General features: G+C 46.2%; 1 protein-coding gene across 6 annotated transcripts in view; it reads right to left on the bottom strand.

Moving 5' to 3' along the window:
• RALGAPB (Ral GTPase activating protein non-catalytic subunit beta) overlaps positions 1-17,593 on the bottom strand; it is a 2,501,232-nt gene that overhangs the window by 925,043 nt on the left and 1,558,596 nt on the right. The window lies entirely within an intron of this gene.

The raw sequence follows: 17,593 nt of genomic DNA, 5'->3' as shown, positions 1-17,593 counted from the left end.
CCTGGCCTAAACTATAATCCTATCTAAAGTGCCATCTTATTAGGTACTGTACGCCCTGGGCCAAAGAAATAGGACTATAGTAAATAAACAAACATCTCCCACCCCATTTTACCCTCTACATGCCCCCCTTCTAACCAATTTTACTACAGTGAAATTTCCCATAACAAAATGCAGCGAAAGGGCTGCAAAGAAAAAAGCGGGATAACCATTGAAATATACCAGCCACTTTTGAGTTGGAACGGGTCAACATGTGTTTACTGAATATTCAAATGGAAACAGGAAATAACAATTCTGCATTGGCCCTGTAACCCAGAAAGGTTCAGTATACTATAATTGGTTGTATTGAGTAGCAGAACTTCGAAAAACATATTAATACATTGTGGCATTCTTTTTTGATTCAGTGGCCAAGACTGTTCATTCAGTGATTGGTTGTAGTGAAGGAACCCACATGGAAGAGGACTCACAGCAGCCCTCTGTTGGTGGAGATCTTGAAATATACTCTTACCTTGGACCAATGTTAGTCAAAAAATATGTCCTGAGGAAGACAAAGGAGGCATAACGGTTGTTTGTCAGCATGCAAATATATTTGCTGAAGCATGTGCAGGCCAAGATTTCTTGAGGATCGGTAGAATTCTTTTAATGAATGCTTGGATGATTTGTTTGAAATAATGTCCTTTTGCTTATCCAGCAACAGTCTTTTTGATATGTGGTGTTACTGATGTAACATGCATTCAGAAGTATGTTCTCAATATTTCGGTGAAGATCAATTGAATTAAAATTTGTTGAGGACATTTTGAAAACATCTGTAAAGAAATACTTTCAGGTGTGGTGTTGCTTTTTTGACAGTGTGCATGTGCACTATGGAAATTTAGCATTAAGTGCAAGTTTTAGTAGAAGTAGTGTCACTTAATATTAGGAACTTGACTATGCCCCTATGGGATCTTTTCCCCCTTTTCTTTAACTCACCAACTCCCATGAGGCACAGACAGAGTGATCTGTGGTGACGGATCATCGGAGTTTCAGGGCAAAAACATCTTGAAGGTGCCACTGGATACCTCTCACACACACAGACATACACACTTTCTTTCTAGAGGTATCTTGGAAGAGAGCCTACTGCATGTGAGTATGTTGTCCTTTTCATATTATTGTACATAGCATGGACTTTCTGGGAACAACATATTAAGCAGAAAATTAACAAAAGGTGAGCAATAGAAGTCTCACTAAAGTGGGCAGTAAATCTGGACCATTGTCACCCCTTAAGAATTATAGAAAAATGCATGTACATATCCCAGACTGCAGATCACTCAATTTTGAAAAAGGACCTACTTGCTTAATTATCTTTGCTGGAATAATCCTCTGTCCCATTATTTAGGGAATATATTTAAGATTACACCACAGAGCAAAATAATGTTCTGGTAACTAAAGGATTTTCAAAACGTTACATGTCAAAGATCACTACAAGAGCCCAGGAAGCATTATGAAAAAGACTCTCATAAGAGAAAATAAGAAAGGACTCAGGGAATCTAGGATAGTAGAACTGTGCAGTACTAAATGAAAGCTTTCAAAATTAATGATATAGATTTATTTTCCCCACCATGAGCATAAAAGCAAATGGGGCGACTCACCATATTCAGAGAGGCCTTAAGAAAGGAATAGCCTCCCTGCCACAAGGGTCACAATAGTGGGAGGGGAAATTAAGTGTTTGTTTTGGCAGTTCTACATTATGGGTATCATCTTCATATTTCTAGCATTTAGTATTTTACTTGCATGAACAGCAGGATACTGGGACACCTTGAGATTATTTTTTATTTAAACAAAAAACTATAAATAAAATGAAGCTTTACATTTTTCAATTTACAAAAAAAGACAGGGATATGCTACAAAAGAAACAAGAACACCTCGCTTTTATCATATTTTGCTACAGTGACATTTCCTGCAGCAAAATGCAGTGAAAGGGCTGTGAGGAAAAAAGGGGGAATAACCATTGAAATATACCACCCTGTCTTGAGTTGGAACATGTCAACGTACGTTTACTGAATATCATTATGGAAACGGAAAATACCAGATTCCCTTAATTTCATGAAAAACCGTGTATCCTCTGGTTTATTTGCAGCGTTCATAGAATGACTACTTACCAAAGCATATGGAGAATGAGTGGGTTATGAATATGATGAAAGATCCCCATAATGAAGAACTGCCAATAGAGTTTTAACTTTCCTACTCTAGCACAGATTTCCCATCAGTCATGACAATGACAGAATCGCAATCAGTATCCCCAAACAATTTTCTATTAAAGGGTGTGCAGATAATACACAAATGTAGGTAAACATTTGTGACAACTGCCTGCTTTTTTTAAGATCTCCTACATGATCAATAACAAGTACCATGTTGCTTGCTTGAAAGAAAGTAGTTCGCATGTTGGTAACATACACTCATGCAATAGAGCATTAACCTTGCTACTGCTAGAACACAATAGCTCCTTTGCCAAGTGTGGCAAATTAAAAACAAGTGCTTGGTGAATCTGATCAATCCTAACTTTTATTGTCACCATTTTATTGTAAGACTATTTGGCCAAAGTTCCAAAAGGACTGAGCTATTTTGGTCATGGTCCTTAAACGGGTTGCTCCCTGCTTCATTATATGGTCCAAGCACCAGGTGTTTAGCTCATGGGTTAAGCGCTCGCCCTGACATGGTGCAGGCCTGGACCTCATAAATTCAGATCCAAGAATGCCAAAACAGGCCGACATTCTTCTGCAGTTGGTTCACCAAGAACCATTACACAATGCCATATTAATATAGCATTTAGCAGCAGGAGAAACCCAGGAATAAGCACTATAGAAAAACATATTAAATTGTTGTACCTACAGCCAGATGAATTAAGACAGATTTGCAGAGACAAAGTAGTAGAAATACTTTCAGGATGAGGTTGACTGATTGTGATGCCTCCGACAAACTCTAGGAGACCGGCACTAAAGCTGCTCCCTGCACCCCATCCGTTGTATTGATTCATCAGTGATGAGTGATTTCTGGTTTTGGCACCTGCAAAGAAAGCCACTCACGTTGTGGATCTTGCTCTGACACTGCAACAAGTGCAATGCTTTCTGAGTTATGATGACCCTGTCCTCCTAGTCTCTCAATGTTTGGACCCACAGGCTGTTAAACATTCTTCACATTCTCAGGGGCTAGTTTTTCTGGAAAATTATAATAATGCAGGGTGCCATAGGGCTTAACAGAGAATAAACCACTTCTATTGTCCAAGTATATTCCCTGTAGTTTTAGCGAACCCTGTTGAGGAGGCATACCAATCTCTCCCTAAGGGAAAGACTTTTCACACCCATGCACTAAGAATTAGCAGTTCTATGAGGACCGTTGTTTGCCAACATCTTCAAATTCATATAGAAATCAAAGAATATATTTTTTGGAGAAAGCAGGCTATTTCTCAGAATTTTTGCTGCCTTAACTGGGTTTACTTCCATCCAATCTCCAAGACACAAACAGTATGATCGTCACCCCTAAATGTATGGTAGTGACCAGAGCAATGCATTTTGCACGTATTCAGAGGGCTATTTAGGGGTAGATCTTAGAACTGCTATGCTTTCTCTTACATTCCAAAATATAAAATATACAATGAAGGTTATGGGCACTCCCTCCTGAGTCTCAGTGATGGAAAGGGCTGCTCTTGTGCTGCTGTTCTATATTTTAAAAAAGATAGAAATGTTAATGCAGTGTGTTTGCAATATAGCCATCTAACGAGGGCTACCTTGAGTTCTTGGAACGGTTAATGAAGAGGTTTAGTGCTGTTAGACCGAGCACGTTATTTAAAAGCAAAGAACCATTGGTAGCAAAAATCAATAAGCTTGTGATATGAGTTAAGATTAGCTTTATAGGATGGTGCTTTTTTTTAGTAAACACTTACTTGGTTCCTGTTGTAATGGCTTGGTTATGTGAGGGATGTCATCTGTGAGCAGCCATGGAACCTCTGTGTGGAATGTTTGAAGGGAAAGAGACCGAAGCGTTCCAAGGTGGTCAGTTGCTTTTTACAGCCTGGAGGTGTTAGTCCACCTGGGTGGTTTGTTGCTAGAAACTAAATAAAGCATTGTTATCATACTCAGGCTTTATGATGGCCTTATTTTTATTTTTTTATTTTTTTTATTTTATTTGCCTTTATCAAATCAATGATTTTGCAAAAAGAAAAGTTCTTAAGAATACAGTCCATACGTTTTTCAGTGTTTTGTTTCTTTTGGTTTCTGATGTTGGAACATAGTTCAGGTTCCTTGGTTAACCAGGGCCTGGTCGCTCGTCACGATTGGCTGCGAAACACATTCCTCTAAAGCTGCCCTTAGAACTTTTGCAGTCGCTATTGACCATGATGTCCTAGATCCACTCAGGAGGCGGTTCCACCAGACTACTTCTTCATACAGGATACTAGACTCAATTAGGGGACCGAAATACGCTCTTCTCCATTTTATCGTTTGGGAGCAATGGATCAAGAGGTGTTTTACTGATTCAGGTTCAGATTCGGTTTCACAGAGGCAGCAGTGGTTCATTTGCGACTGGCCCCTAATGGCCCGTATTTCGTTGGTCGGGAGTAAATTTAGACGTGACCTCAGAAAGATGGATCTTAGGGCTTTGTCTGGGAACCTTTTAAGGACTTCAGTGGTTGAGTGCAGTTTTTTGGCCTGGAAGGTTAGATGAGAAAGAAGCTAGTTTTTTTCTGCAGATGTTAATGTCTCTATCCAGTCCGCTTGGTCCATTTTTCTTTTAACTTTTGTGGGGTTTCGAATCAATTCTTCTTCAGAGCATCCAATGTCGTCCAGGTGGGTTCGCTGCTTGTTCGCCCAGGCTGTGAGTGCCTTGCCACCTCCTGCTGACATTTCAGTTTTGATTATGTTGTACAATGGAGGCGAGTCCTGCATTATTATTTTCCTGAACAAAGCCATTTCCCCTGCTTCGATGGCTGCTTTCAAGGAGAGTGTTCCCAGTTCTCTTCGAATGGCCGAAATAGATGTTGAGTTGGGAAGTTGAAGGACTTTGCGCCAGAAATAGGCCTCCAGTTTTGACCATATTATCGTAGGGATCGATGGCATTGCATCTCCTCCATACGTCAAGCTCGGAACTACTTTCCCTTTGTAGAATTTTATGGCTGGTAGAAGCGAAAAACGACCATATTTCCTGTCAATTATTTGGGCCCGAGTGGTGAGTTTTCGGACCTTGTCCCACAGATGGTTTTGAATAGATGTCTCTGCTTTAGAACTGTCCATCATGACGCCCAAGTATTTAAAGGTCTTTACCACTTCAATGGTCGAATTTTCAATATGCCACCTGAAGGTTTTAGAGGTTTTTTTTTTAAGGTTGTCCAAAGATCAGGATTTTTGTTTTCCCTTTGTTTATCTCCAAGTTGTTTTTTGAGATGTATTTGGCCAGATTATCAAGTTGTCTTTGAAGGCCAATTTCGGTCTGATCGAGAAGAATGATGCCGTCAGCATATAGGAGGCAGGCCACAGATGTCTCTCCTATTTTGGGAGGGAAGGATCTTATGCAGCCGGCGTCTTTTCTAAAGTCACCAAGAAACAAGATAAACAGGGCCGGGGCCACCAGGCAACCCTGTTTTATCCCTCTGAACGTTGGGATTTCCTCAGACAGTATGGCTCTCGTGGAGGTCGTGTTGTGAAAAGCCTTAATCGGGTCGAGAAGTTTACTCAGACACTTCCATTGTTCCAGTTTGGACCATAGCAGAGCTCTATCTATTTGGTCGAATGCTTGGCTGAGGTCTATGAACACCAGGTGTACTTTCCCAGATCCTGGCGTCAGTTTGTTTTTTATGGCACTTAGTATCATGATATTGACTGTTCATGAGTTTTTCATAAACCCTGCTTGGAAAGGGTCATGACATGGGGCCGATTTTGCCCAGGCTTGGAAGCTCCTTAGGAGAAATGATCCATATAACTTGCCGATTGTGTCCAGAAGCGCAATAGGGCGATAATTGCCCGGGTCAGTTCTGTCTCCTTTTTTGTAGATTGGGGCAATCACAGCAGAGCACCAGGACTACGGAATCGTTTTAGAGGGGCAGCATTTTTTGAACACCTGGCTGATAGAACTCGCCTATTCTGTTGGATGGTTTTTTAGGTCTATATTAGTAATTCCGTCCGTGGCAGGAGCTCTAGAAGATTTGAGTCACCTGATGGCTGTCACGATGTCATCTGTGTTTGAGAAATCTTCCCAGATTGTTGGTTCAGAGTTAGCCTGGGGAGCTGGAATATCCTGGTGAAATGCAGTTTCCAGGCTTCTTCTGAGACGCCGTTTGTCCCTATTGAGATAGATCCGCCACTGGAATTCCTAATGAGTGCCAGAATGTCCCTGAGTTTTTATCTGCCAGCTTTCTCAGCATTTCTTCTGCATCTTGTTGATAGAGGAGAGCTCGGTGAAATCTTAACCAGGATTTGTACAGTTTTTGTTCGTCGGAGTAGGCTTTCTTTGGACCGTCCGAATCAGCGTTTGCGGCCAATTTCCTCAGTTTTCTCAAATTACGTTGTTTCGTTACCAGCTCCTTATCGTAAGTATGCAGTGGGTGTTGGTTTCCTTTTGGTTTTGACTTCCTGGCTGCGTAGTACGGGAGTAGTAAGGGTTGGTAGTCGGTTAGATTTATTGCCCCTCTTTCTTTCCGTGGACGGTGTGTTGCATACTTTTTTGAGAGCTCTTTGATTCGTTCCGCCGAAAGTCTTAGGCGGTTTCCTTGGCCGTTAAGTTCGTTTTTTTCAGGCATTTGAAGTCTACGGCAGCCTTCAGTCGGCCAGACGATTTTCAAGATATTGTGTTCGCTTGCCTTGGCCCGTATGACCTCAAAAGATATGATCCGTCTCAGCATTGGTTCCGATACGAAGATGTAATCTATTGTCCCTACTTGTGAGCCTCTTTCCCATGTCGGAATACAGGAGGACGGAGGTAGAGACTGCTCGATGTTGTAGATATTTCTAGAGTCCATGAGTGATTGCCATAGTTGGCCACGCGATTTGTTAGGCAGAAACCTGTGCAGTTCCCTTAGGGACCACTGCACAAGATTTAAGACTACAGGTGTTTCGCAGTAAACCCACTTGGTAGCAGTCTGTACCACACAGATTCACTTGGTAGCTGTGGCTGAGCAGTCAGACTTCCCTCAAGAAGAGTTAGGCAGTATGCAGAGTATACACAATAGGTACAGAGACACAGTAGTACAAACAAACAAACACTGACCAGAGCTTTGGTGTAAAAGTATATAATTATTTATTTAAAAACACACTTGTAGTTTACACTAGCAAAAACGAGGTAAGTAAATTCAACACACAGTCACTATCATATATGTACAACCCTATTCACTTATTAGACAAGTCTTAGTGAGAAACACCTCTTATTTTCAGACAGAGGTGAGCGCTTAACATAAGATGACACTCTAATAAGTTGCAAAAAAAGGGAGGGAAAAAGGCAGAGTTAAAGAAGCACACAAGTTTCAATACTTTCTCAAAGAACCACAGTAAGGCAGGGTAGGCAGAGTTCTACTGGAGAGCAAGGAAGTCAATTGCCAGGCCCACTCTTGGAGAGAGCAAGCAGAAGGGGTCCAGGTTCGCACAGTGGGGTTATGCCCAAAGAGTCTTTTAGATAGTTCGCACAAAAAGGATGAAATTCAAGTCAGGAAAAGTTAGCTAGGTTGTCCCAGGCTAGCCCAGGTCAGAAAGTCGAGGCTTTACTGTCACCCCGAACGATCTGTCACAAGGGAAGCCGGGCGGGACACAGTACCTTAAGTGGGAAGGGAGCTCCAGCGGGGGCAGTTGTTCCTGGCAGCAGGTGCAAGTCGGTGTTTCGTCCAGAGGAAGAAGAGGTCTCGCCGTGGAGGAAAGATGAAGGTCGTTGCACTGCCAGGGAAGAAACCAGCCGCGGAGTCCTCCGGTTAAAAGGTACTACCCTTCTCTTCGCGGTAGTGGTAAACCATGGTATTCCGGTTGCCGGGGTGCTTGGCACGGGCAAGGCGGCCACGAGATACTCCAGGAAGGTGAAAAGAAGGCAAAACTGGTTATCCTCACCAGTCAAAGGAAGAAGACTCTCCGGACTGGAGATCTCCTCTGTCGTCAGGAAAAGTGGTGAGACGGTTCAGCAGGGCTCCACCGGTGGAGTCGTCGTTGCAGGTCGGGTCAGCTTCTCCCTCCTCGGATTCTTAGGTCCTGTGGCGACTTCTGAAGTTCCAGTCCTCAAAGCCCTGCTTTTATGCAGCACACCCCCATTCACTCAGCCTAGCTGTCAATCAAAAAAAGCTAAGTGGTGAGCTGGCCGGCTCACCACTTTGGCCAATCACACAAGAGTGCGACTTGAGTTACCAAGGTAACTCAGTCCAGGGTGCCTAAACCCCCTCCCGCACCCCCTGTGGCACCTAGACAGAGTGGCACCACTTTTGGAGGCTTCTGTGGAGAAGCCCGCCAAAAAGTGGAACAAAGGGCTCGACTTGGGTTGGAGTCACAGAAGAGAACACAAACGCCATTTTAGAATCAAGTTCTGGCAGAAACTACCAACTGGCGAATTAATATTAAATAAATAAACCGGCGGTATGTTCGAGGCTATAAGAATTAAATAATTAAAGTTGGTAGCCTCGAACAATGGGAAAATCCCATAGAGATATATTCGCGGTCAAATATAAAAAGTAGTATCCACTGCCACCAGCCAAAACTCGATCAGAGGGGACGGAGACGTGCCCCCTCGAACAACCCCGGGGCAATCGAATTGCCCCGACCAGTACGTCCACAATATGATGGTTTGTACTGGTTTCTGTTCATAATGTGGGACTAGCAAAGGCAAAATGGTTACCTTACAAGCCCTGGGAGACAGTAGTCAGTCCCAGGGTATGGAGTCTATGTTGGGGGGTCGCTACGACACCCCTGGGTTACGGCACGGAGGGTGCTGTGTAACCCACATAAAAAACACATGAGACCCTATGGAGTAAAAGACCCCATAGCCCATAAAACACATGGAAAGTGAAAGGAACACCTCAAATCATGTCTAAAGAGTGGGAGCAAAAGAATCTCACTCTTAGCAGGAGAGAAAAAAATAAACCCCAAAAATCCAGCAAAGCTGCTGGGGGACTCACTAGGTTTGGGAAATTAGCCTTACAGAGAATTCTCCCTAACACGATTCTACCTGGATTACTTCTTGGAACTCCGTTCGGGCATTTGGCGTTCAGGTCCCGCTTAGTATTATGAGTAGGTCATTTTGCTCGGTCATGATGCCGTCGATCTCGGTTTCAATGGTGGTTAGGAAGAGCTTGTCCGAAATAGTTTGAGGATTCCAATAAGTTGTAATTATGGGGATCAAAGAGGTCGTCATAGAAAGAGTCTGGGCATCAAATCACTCCCACTTTACTAATACTGCTAGGTGCATTTGGGTGGCAGCAAGCCTTTTTTGGATTGAGAGGCCAGACCCAGATCGGACTGCCACTAGAAGATCGGCTGTGGGGCGGCCCAGGCGACCTTTAGTTGCTGGAGAAACCGCAACCGAGAAGCCGTCAATTGAAGGGGGACCTAGGAGCCACGTATCTTGAAGGGTTATATCGAATTCCCCCAAGTTGATGCCTCCTGTTTTTGTGAGGTGGGAGTAGCCGCTGGTGTTCCATGACATCATTTTGAGCGTCCGGATTGGATGGGCTTATTCAGAACTAAGGTCTTTTAGGTTTGCTGGATCTTTGAAAATTCTCAACGTTTCGCTCGATGGTATTTGTTGCTATTTCTTCGTGTGATTTGTTGAAGTTTTTGGAAGCCATGCCAAAAGTTGTTTAATTGGTGCGAATGTTGACAAGTTGTTTTGGGTAGTAGAAGTTGACAAACGGCTCGAGGCGTTGGGGGTTCTGTCAGAGAGCTTTTGGTCTCTCTTAGTTTCAGAACGAAACTGGGTCCGACTCTTGGGGGACGTTTGTACTTCTTGAGTTCCTCTTGATCGATTTGAGTTCTTTTCGATAGGTCTCCTTATTGGAGAGTGTTGGTACTCATGCTTGTTGGTGTTAGCCGACATTCGAAAGAAGTCCCGCTTGGGTGTTTGAAACAGGTTTCGTGTGTTGGATTCTATTTTCGACCTGTAATGAGTTTGAGTTGGATGAAGGTCCCCCCTGCTCTGAGTTGGTTGCTCGTTTGATGATCTTTTTTGGTCTTTATGATAGGGTTCGACTAATATCAAGTCTTCCGTCGTCAGATCTTCGAAGTCTCTGATGTATTTCAGAATTTTGAGAACCGTTCCCCTGTTAAGGGTTATAGGCTCCGAATTTTGCGGAATCTGTTCCAGCTTGAGAATGGTAGGCGGTGCTTGCCATCGTTGATTTGCTGTTTTTTAGGCAAGGGCTCTACCCCCGTGGGAGTAGTTTTCTTTCTGTTCAGAAGATTTCTTTAGTCTTTTGTGCGAAATTGAACTTTCTCTTCGCTCTTCATTGACTTTATTGGGCGTTTTGTTTCTGTATAATTTCTTTTTAATGTTGAGGGTTTCGATTTAGAAGGTTCAGGCCCTCTAGGGCGTCTCAAGTTGGGCCCTCGCGTGTCAGTCCTCTTGATGTCGCCTGTAATGAATGAAGGGTGATGTTCATAGATGCTTCGTCTCTCATAAAGTCTTCGGCGGTAATTGGCGAGTGCGCTGAGGATGTCTGTGTAGAATTTCTGGCGAAATGGCAGACCTGAGTGGGAGAATTGGGAGTTACGCAGTTCTCATTTGGTCTTGGCGCCAGCTCTTTTTTCCTCAAGGGGGGAGTCCGGCCTGTTTATCAGTACTCGGTCCGAAAGAGCTGATGCTGCCCCTGGTAGTTTGAGGTTTTTTTTACCTCCAGTTGGCTTGGTGGCTGGGAATGTTATCCCCCGAGAGGAGCCTTGAGTTGAGTTTGCTGAATCGGGCAGGTGTGCTTGTTTTGGATCAAGCTCTTTCAAGCAAGGTTTGGTCTGTCCCTTTTTGCCCCCTTCAAATAAAAATTGATGGGTAGGTTCAGAGGTTTCTTTCAATTTCTGTTTTTTGTTTGTTTTTTTGGAAAGTCAAAACAAATTCTGCTAGGAGTTGGCTTTTCCACTGTGGGTTTTTGGACCCGCATCACCGTTTCTTTTGGAATAATGGAGTCTGTTTGAGACGCACTATCTCTTGAGACCTTGATTAAAATTGGTTGGGACAAAGGAGCAGATGAGGAGAAGTTGGTTCATGCAGGGTCTCCTATAATGTTGTTGTATATCACACTATCTGCTTTTTCTTTAGCTGTAACGTATCCATCAAAGTAAGTCATTTTGGTGTGAGTCATTGCAATCAGCAGGGTTTGGTCCTTCAGCGTGTCATTTAAAGCCTCATACAGTTTTCCGAATGGAGCAAGCGCAATTGTTAATGCAGACATCAATGTTGTCAGATCAAGTTTTTTAGACGGTGTGTCCTTCTGAGCTTCTTCTGTTGATCCCGCCCCTCTGCTCTTCCTTCGAGGTGGAGTTTGAGAACAGGTCGATGGAGTGGATGCTTGTAGTTGGGTCTTCAAAGAGCGCTGCTCTTTGGTCGATAAGGAAACATAAGGGTCGGGGTCAGGATGATTTTTTTGCTGAGGACCCAGGAAGTCGGGCGGCCACCCCCTGCGTTGATGGATCTTCAGCTCTCACCTTTGTTGTGATATTGTTGGGGTGGTCATCTAGAGTAGGTTTTGCAGGGGGGCACAGCATCCCCGGGGGTCCAAAAACCCTTGGCATAACAAGAGAGGAGGAGGGTAGTCCCGTTGAGGAGGAGTTGAGTGAGACGTCTCTCGAGCCTTCAAGTATTGCAGATGAACAAGCTTTCGGACTTGGTAGTGGGCTAGAGACAGGAGGAGTGCTTACAGGATAGGATTACCGGGGGGCTGGGACATTCCCCTAGAAGGCGCTGATTCAATTGGAGTTCCCTCTTTTGGGATAAAAGGGGATTTGCAGGCTTTTGGGCCAGCAGGAAGGTCTGACGTCGCGTCCAGCAGTTCTGCATCGGTCAGTTCAAGGAGGACGTCATACTTCCGTTTACCTTGACTGGCGAAATATGCTTTTAGTGAATTACATATCGCTGAGTTGGCTAGGAGGTTCGCCGAGGATTTCTTTTGTTTGTTTTGAGATGTCTGGCCTGCTGATCTTTTCTTTTTTCCATGTGTTTTTTGATTGTTTTTTATTTTAGGAAGAGAGGATTTTTTGGGAAGGGTGGAAGAAGCCGGGGAGTCTATGTGTATTTCTTCACTTTCTCCGTTAGGCTGGATTTGGGAAATAGTGGCTGGCTCATCTTCGTGTGACGACGGCCCGCCTCCCTGGTGATCCTTGGCCCCACCCCCTTGAGGAAGTGGGGCTTCACTCTCAGCAGCGTGTACCAGAGCGTGCACCTCCCGCAGCTTAGATGATGCACGCGGGGCCAAAGGGGCTGCAGGCGCGCTTTTCTGCGGGCTCGAAAAGGGAGGGCCAAGCAAGAGCTTCGCCCCGAGACCACATGGAGGGACCCGCTGACAGGGACAGATCGCTGGGTCCCATGAGATCGCGTCCGTCCGCATCAGCGTTCACGGTAGGTGGTGAGAAAATGGATGGTATTCTTTGTTGAGCCTCCTGTTGTATAGCGGGCATCCCAGACCGGGGGTCTCCTTGCAAGCCCCTTGCAGCCCACCCTTCGGTCGGTTGCACTGGGTACTTGTCCACAGGGGGTTGGACCGAGTCCTGCACCGAGTCCTGCTCACGGCCCTTCTGGCTCAATACAATTGACTTATTCGCGGGGTTGAAGTGTGTTAGGGGATCTTCCTCTTGTCCCACAGCTTTTATTGGTAGCAGGATGTTTTGTGGACAGATTAATGAAAGCTCCTCTGCGGTCTGGGGTGGCTCTTCCAGAGGAGGCACTTGTTGGGTGTTTTGGGGGGCATTGGCATGGCCGGGCCCCTGTTTCGGTGAGAATCGAGATCTTGAAGGGAGGCGAGCCGGTGTAGGGCGTGGAAGATCAAATCTGTGGTGGGCAAGCCTGGAGCTTCTCATCCATCTCACCTCCTCGTCTTCACTGCCCGATGGCGGTGTGATGGGCATGGCGTCGCATCCTTCCTCCATATTGGTGAGGGCCTGCCCAGCCTGCTCACAGACTGCAGCATACTCAGCAGCCAACTCCACGCCCGCTACGCGGCTTCTGGGGGTTTTTATGGAACCTCCCACAGAAGGTAACAGGAACTTTAGAGAGACTCAGTTCCCCTGAGTGAAGAGGAGAGTAGACTGCCACAGAGAGCAGCATACTCCGCAGCCAACTCTGCGCTTTATAATACTGGCAACGAGGAATTTACAGGAACTCCGAGCAACCCCCAGCACAGCATTATATGACAAGACTGGAGGCGAGCATTATGCTTTCACTTCTTTTATTACCCTTCAGCAGTTTCAACTATAACATGAGGAAAAACAGAAAAAGATGTCCTTATGTTCAGCACTTTTCTTTTTTCCCATAACAAACTACAAGTTCCAAGATATCTGTAGTCCATCTAGCACTGTCCGTTGCTATGACCACATCCTCTTCCTTAGGCTCCTCCTCTTCTTTTCATGCTCTTCAAGCTTATAAGTGCATTCCTTGTTTACCCCGAGCTATTTGGGTTAGTTTAGAGAAATTAATAAGTAGAACGGGGAGTAGAATGTTAGTATATGTAAGGAGCGTGTCTTAGAAACATATAGTGTACCTCTTTAGAGGCGCGATGACTTTATAGCTGTATATTGACATGTTTTCCTGCCATAGTTACACCACCTCATCAGGGGCTTGAGGCAGGAGCCACGACACGCGCGCGCTTTCACCGAGGCGTGGTATCTTTTCAGGCTTTGAAAGCCTCCGTCGGTCGGCAGGAAGGGAGAGGAACCCTGTGTCACATTCACGACACGCCCGGGGGCACGCTCTCCCTTTCCAGGCCGTACACAGTGTCGCCCACCGTTGGGGGGGCAGAGCGAGGGAAGAGAGCGACGCGGCAGCCGCCTCCTTTGGAGAGGCGGGTCTGCAGCGTGACGCACTTCCCTTGCGAATATATTTTTGAAATCGACACTGTTGTTTGTTCAAGTACACGGCAATCCGTATTACATCCATTGTTTCTAACGTTCTAAATAAAGAACAAAGCACGTTTCTCCCGCGATCCTTTGCGGATCAGTAATCGGAGGAAAGCCTGAACATCAGAGCGGCACGGCAGAAGCGGACGTGAAGCAGAAAACTCATGAGCCAAGCAGAGCAGAGAAGGGGCTCTGCAAGGGAGGAAGCAGCAGACGCTGCGATCAAGGAAGCTACTAGCACTGAGCAAAGTGCATTGAAAGTCAGCAGGACACAGGTGCTAGCCACTAATTTGAAAAGAAAAAAAAATGTACTAAATATATATATAATTAGTTACATTACACAATCCTACTATTTGGAAGGGATTGCTGAGTTGGGGGCAGAGAAGGATAATCCTCTTCCCCCATACTGAACCAACGAAGCTGTGGGCATGCAATAGACACCGCAGAGGTACTAGGCACACAGCACTATTAAAATGTCAGAGTTTGAATGGAGCGAGCAGCAGCATTCCTTGGACCTCGCTGACAGTTTCAAACAAGTGCTGGGGAGCTCGTTGGCAGACGCAGTGGCACAGGGGGTGAAACCCCTCCAGGAGAGGCTGGAGACCCTAGAGTCTATGCTGACCCAGCCCAGGGAGAGCACATTGAAAAAGAGCAGCACGCCTATGGAAGCTAATGGGAGTACACAGATCCGTAAGAGGAAGGCCTCTTATGACCCCCCCGGGTCGTTCATACGGGGTACCTGATAAGGCCCCAGAGGCTGCTGACGCTTTCTTTAAGCTTAAGTAAGCTTTTATACAGCGATCGGCTGTGCCAAGCCTCGAGACCCCCTTCCCAGGGGAAGAGTATATGGGAACTGAAGACCTAGGCTCGGAAGAAGAGCCAGCGGAGGACGAGCAATCCTCACTAGAGGGAGATGAGAAGGAGGAGGAATGGGTGAAACCCAGCGGTAAAAGAATCCGCAAAGAAAAACACCTGGACGAAGAGCCAGAGGAGGATTCTGATATGTTTGATCCTGATAGTATTAGGAATCCGAAAGCCTCCGATTGGCAACCATCTCCAAGAGTGACAAAATATATGACTGCCAGGCTAAGGAAAGCCTTAGACAAAGAAGTGAGGCAGCGTTTACGGGCGGAATGCCCTCGCCCAGACCTACCAGGCAAGGTAGCGGACACGCCGGACCTAGATCCGAAGATGCTGGCCTTTGTTGCGAAAACAAGCAAAGACCCGAGGAAGGGTATTGATAGGTCCTGGCGGAGTTGTCAGTAGAAGGTCCTAGACATCGCAGGACCCCTGGCTAAGATAATTGTCCTGGCTGAGAGGGCCAGAGACACAGGAGAGGAAGTTGACCCGGAAACCCTTACGAACTGGTCCTAAAGGGCGGTATGCCTGCTGGGGAACGCCAACTGCGCTATCTCGTCCGAGAGGAGACGTGGCCTTCTACTCAAGATCGAAGCCAAGCTAAGTGATCTGGCAAATTACGAAGCAGGAGAGGCGGCTCAAGGACTCCTTTTTGGAGATACTTTCGGCAAGGAGATGGGCACATTTGTTACCAGTTACACCTCTCTAGAGAAGGTTCAGACATCCATCCGCAGGATATTTCCTGGCGGAGTTTTTGCCGGGACCGGCCGCCAACGGGGTCGATCAGCCGGTCTCCACCAAGGAGGAAGACGACCCCAGAATTCAAGAGCGCAGTATTGGGAGTCAAAACAGCAAGACTCTTTCTTCCCATCGAGAGGTCACTTCCCTAGAGGTCGCAGAGGAAGTGGAGCCGGCGTGGCCAGAACTTTTGACCAGGTGAGAGAAGTGTACTATCCTCCAGTGGGGGGGAGAACACAGCTCTATTGGGAGAACTAGCGCAAGCTATCTTCCGACGCATGGGTTCTACAGACAGTAAAAGGGTTACACATAGACTTCATTCAAGCACCAGCGCAAGAGTCTCGACCGGCAGAGATCTACCTGCAGCAAGCAGACCAGGTCAAACTACACCACAAGCTTCAGCAACTCCAGCTGAAGGGTGCCATAGAGATCTGCGAAACGAGCCCTCGCGTTGTCAGTCCTATGTTCCTGGTACACAGTAAAGAGAAGGTTCGACCCATTATAAATCTAAAGGAACTGAACAGCTGGGTGGTATACCGGCATTTCAAAAAGGAAGGCATACACCAGCTTCGGGACACCCTGAGAGAGGGAGACTGGCTAACCAGGATAGACCTGAAAGATGCGTACCTCACTATAACAGTGCAGGAGGAGTTCAGAGAGTACCTAGCATTCAGGTGGAAGGGACAGCTGTGGGGTTTCAGCACAATGCCCTTCGGGCTAGCCTCTGCACCCTGGGTTTTCACCAAGTTGATGAAGCCAGTAGCAGCAGCGATCCGGGAGAAGGGTATACGAATTATCATATATCTGGACGATCTTCTCCTTCTAGCTCAGTATCGGAGTACACTGGTGTACCAAACCGCCTGGGTGCAGGAGTTCTTACAATCTCTAGGTTTCCTAGTGAACAGAGAGAAGTCGCAGACCAAGCCAGCGCAAAGGTTAGACGTCCTAGTTTTTGCCCTAGACACCAGAAAAGCAACATTGTAATTACCGAGCAGAAAGATCAAATATCAAAAAGAAGATCAGAGACTGCCTGAAAGAGCAAGAGATCTTCCTTAGGAGACTAGCGAGGATAGTGGGGATACTAGCTGCCTCGATCCAAGCTATTTTCCCAGGGCCCTTACATTATCGAGCCCTGCAGAGACTGAAGATCAGTCACCTTCAACGGGATCTGAGATACCACCAGAGAGTACCCCTAGACCAGGATTTTATCACAGAACTGGAGTGGTGGTTGAAGAATATGGACGCCTGGAATGGGCGTGCCATCTGTGGAGACCAACCAGACCTAGTGATAAGAGTCGGACGCAAGTCGACAAGGTTGGGGAGCGAGATGCGGGTCCGTGGAGACCGGAGGGAAATGGAGCGAAGAGGAACTTCAGCTTCATATAAACTGCCTGGAGCTCCTGGCAGGGTCATTCGCCATCAAGGCATTCACCAGGGAGAGAGAGTTCTTGCGTCCTCCTCAAAATGGACAACATACCCACTGTGAGATACATAAATCACTTGGGCGGTACGAGGTCCAAACTACTAGCAGAACTGGCAAAGGACTTCTGGCATTCATGCCTTCAGTCCGGAACGTCAGTCACAGCAGAGTACCTACCGGGAGAACTTAACGTGAGAGCCGATTGGAACTCTCGTTATCTGACAGACTCCAGCTACTGGAAACTGGAACCACAGGCGTTTCAGTTCCTGAACAAGAGATGGGGCCCAGTGTACTACGATCTATTTGCATCATGGCTCAACACGCAGACGAGCATCTTTTTCAGCTGGAGGCTGGACCCAGCCGCACAGGGTACGGATGCTTTTCTCCAGACGTGGTAAGGGCAGATACATTACGCTTTTCCTCCCTTCGCGATGCTAAGCAGAGTACTAGCAAAGTGTCGCCGGGAGAGAGCGGAGCTGATCCTAATAGCCCCAATGTGGAAGTCGCAAGTCTGCTTTCCGACATTGATGGAGATGTCCGCGGACATTCC

This window comes from Ambystoma mexicanum, chromosome 3p, assembly GCF_040938575.1.
Source record: "Ambystoma mexicanum isolate Mex_15411 chromosome 3p, UKY_AmexF1_1, whole genome shotgun sequence".
Lineage (NCBI taxonomy): Eukaryota > Metazoa > Chordata > Amphibia > Caudata > Ambystomatidae > Ambystoma > Ambystoma mexicanum.
This window is presented reverse-complemented; position numbering and strand designations above follow the sequence as displayed.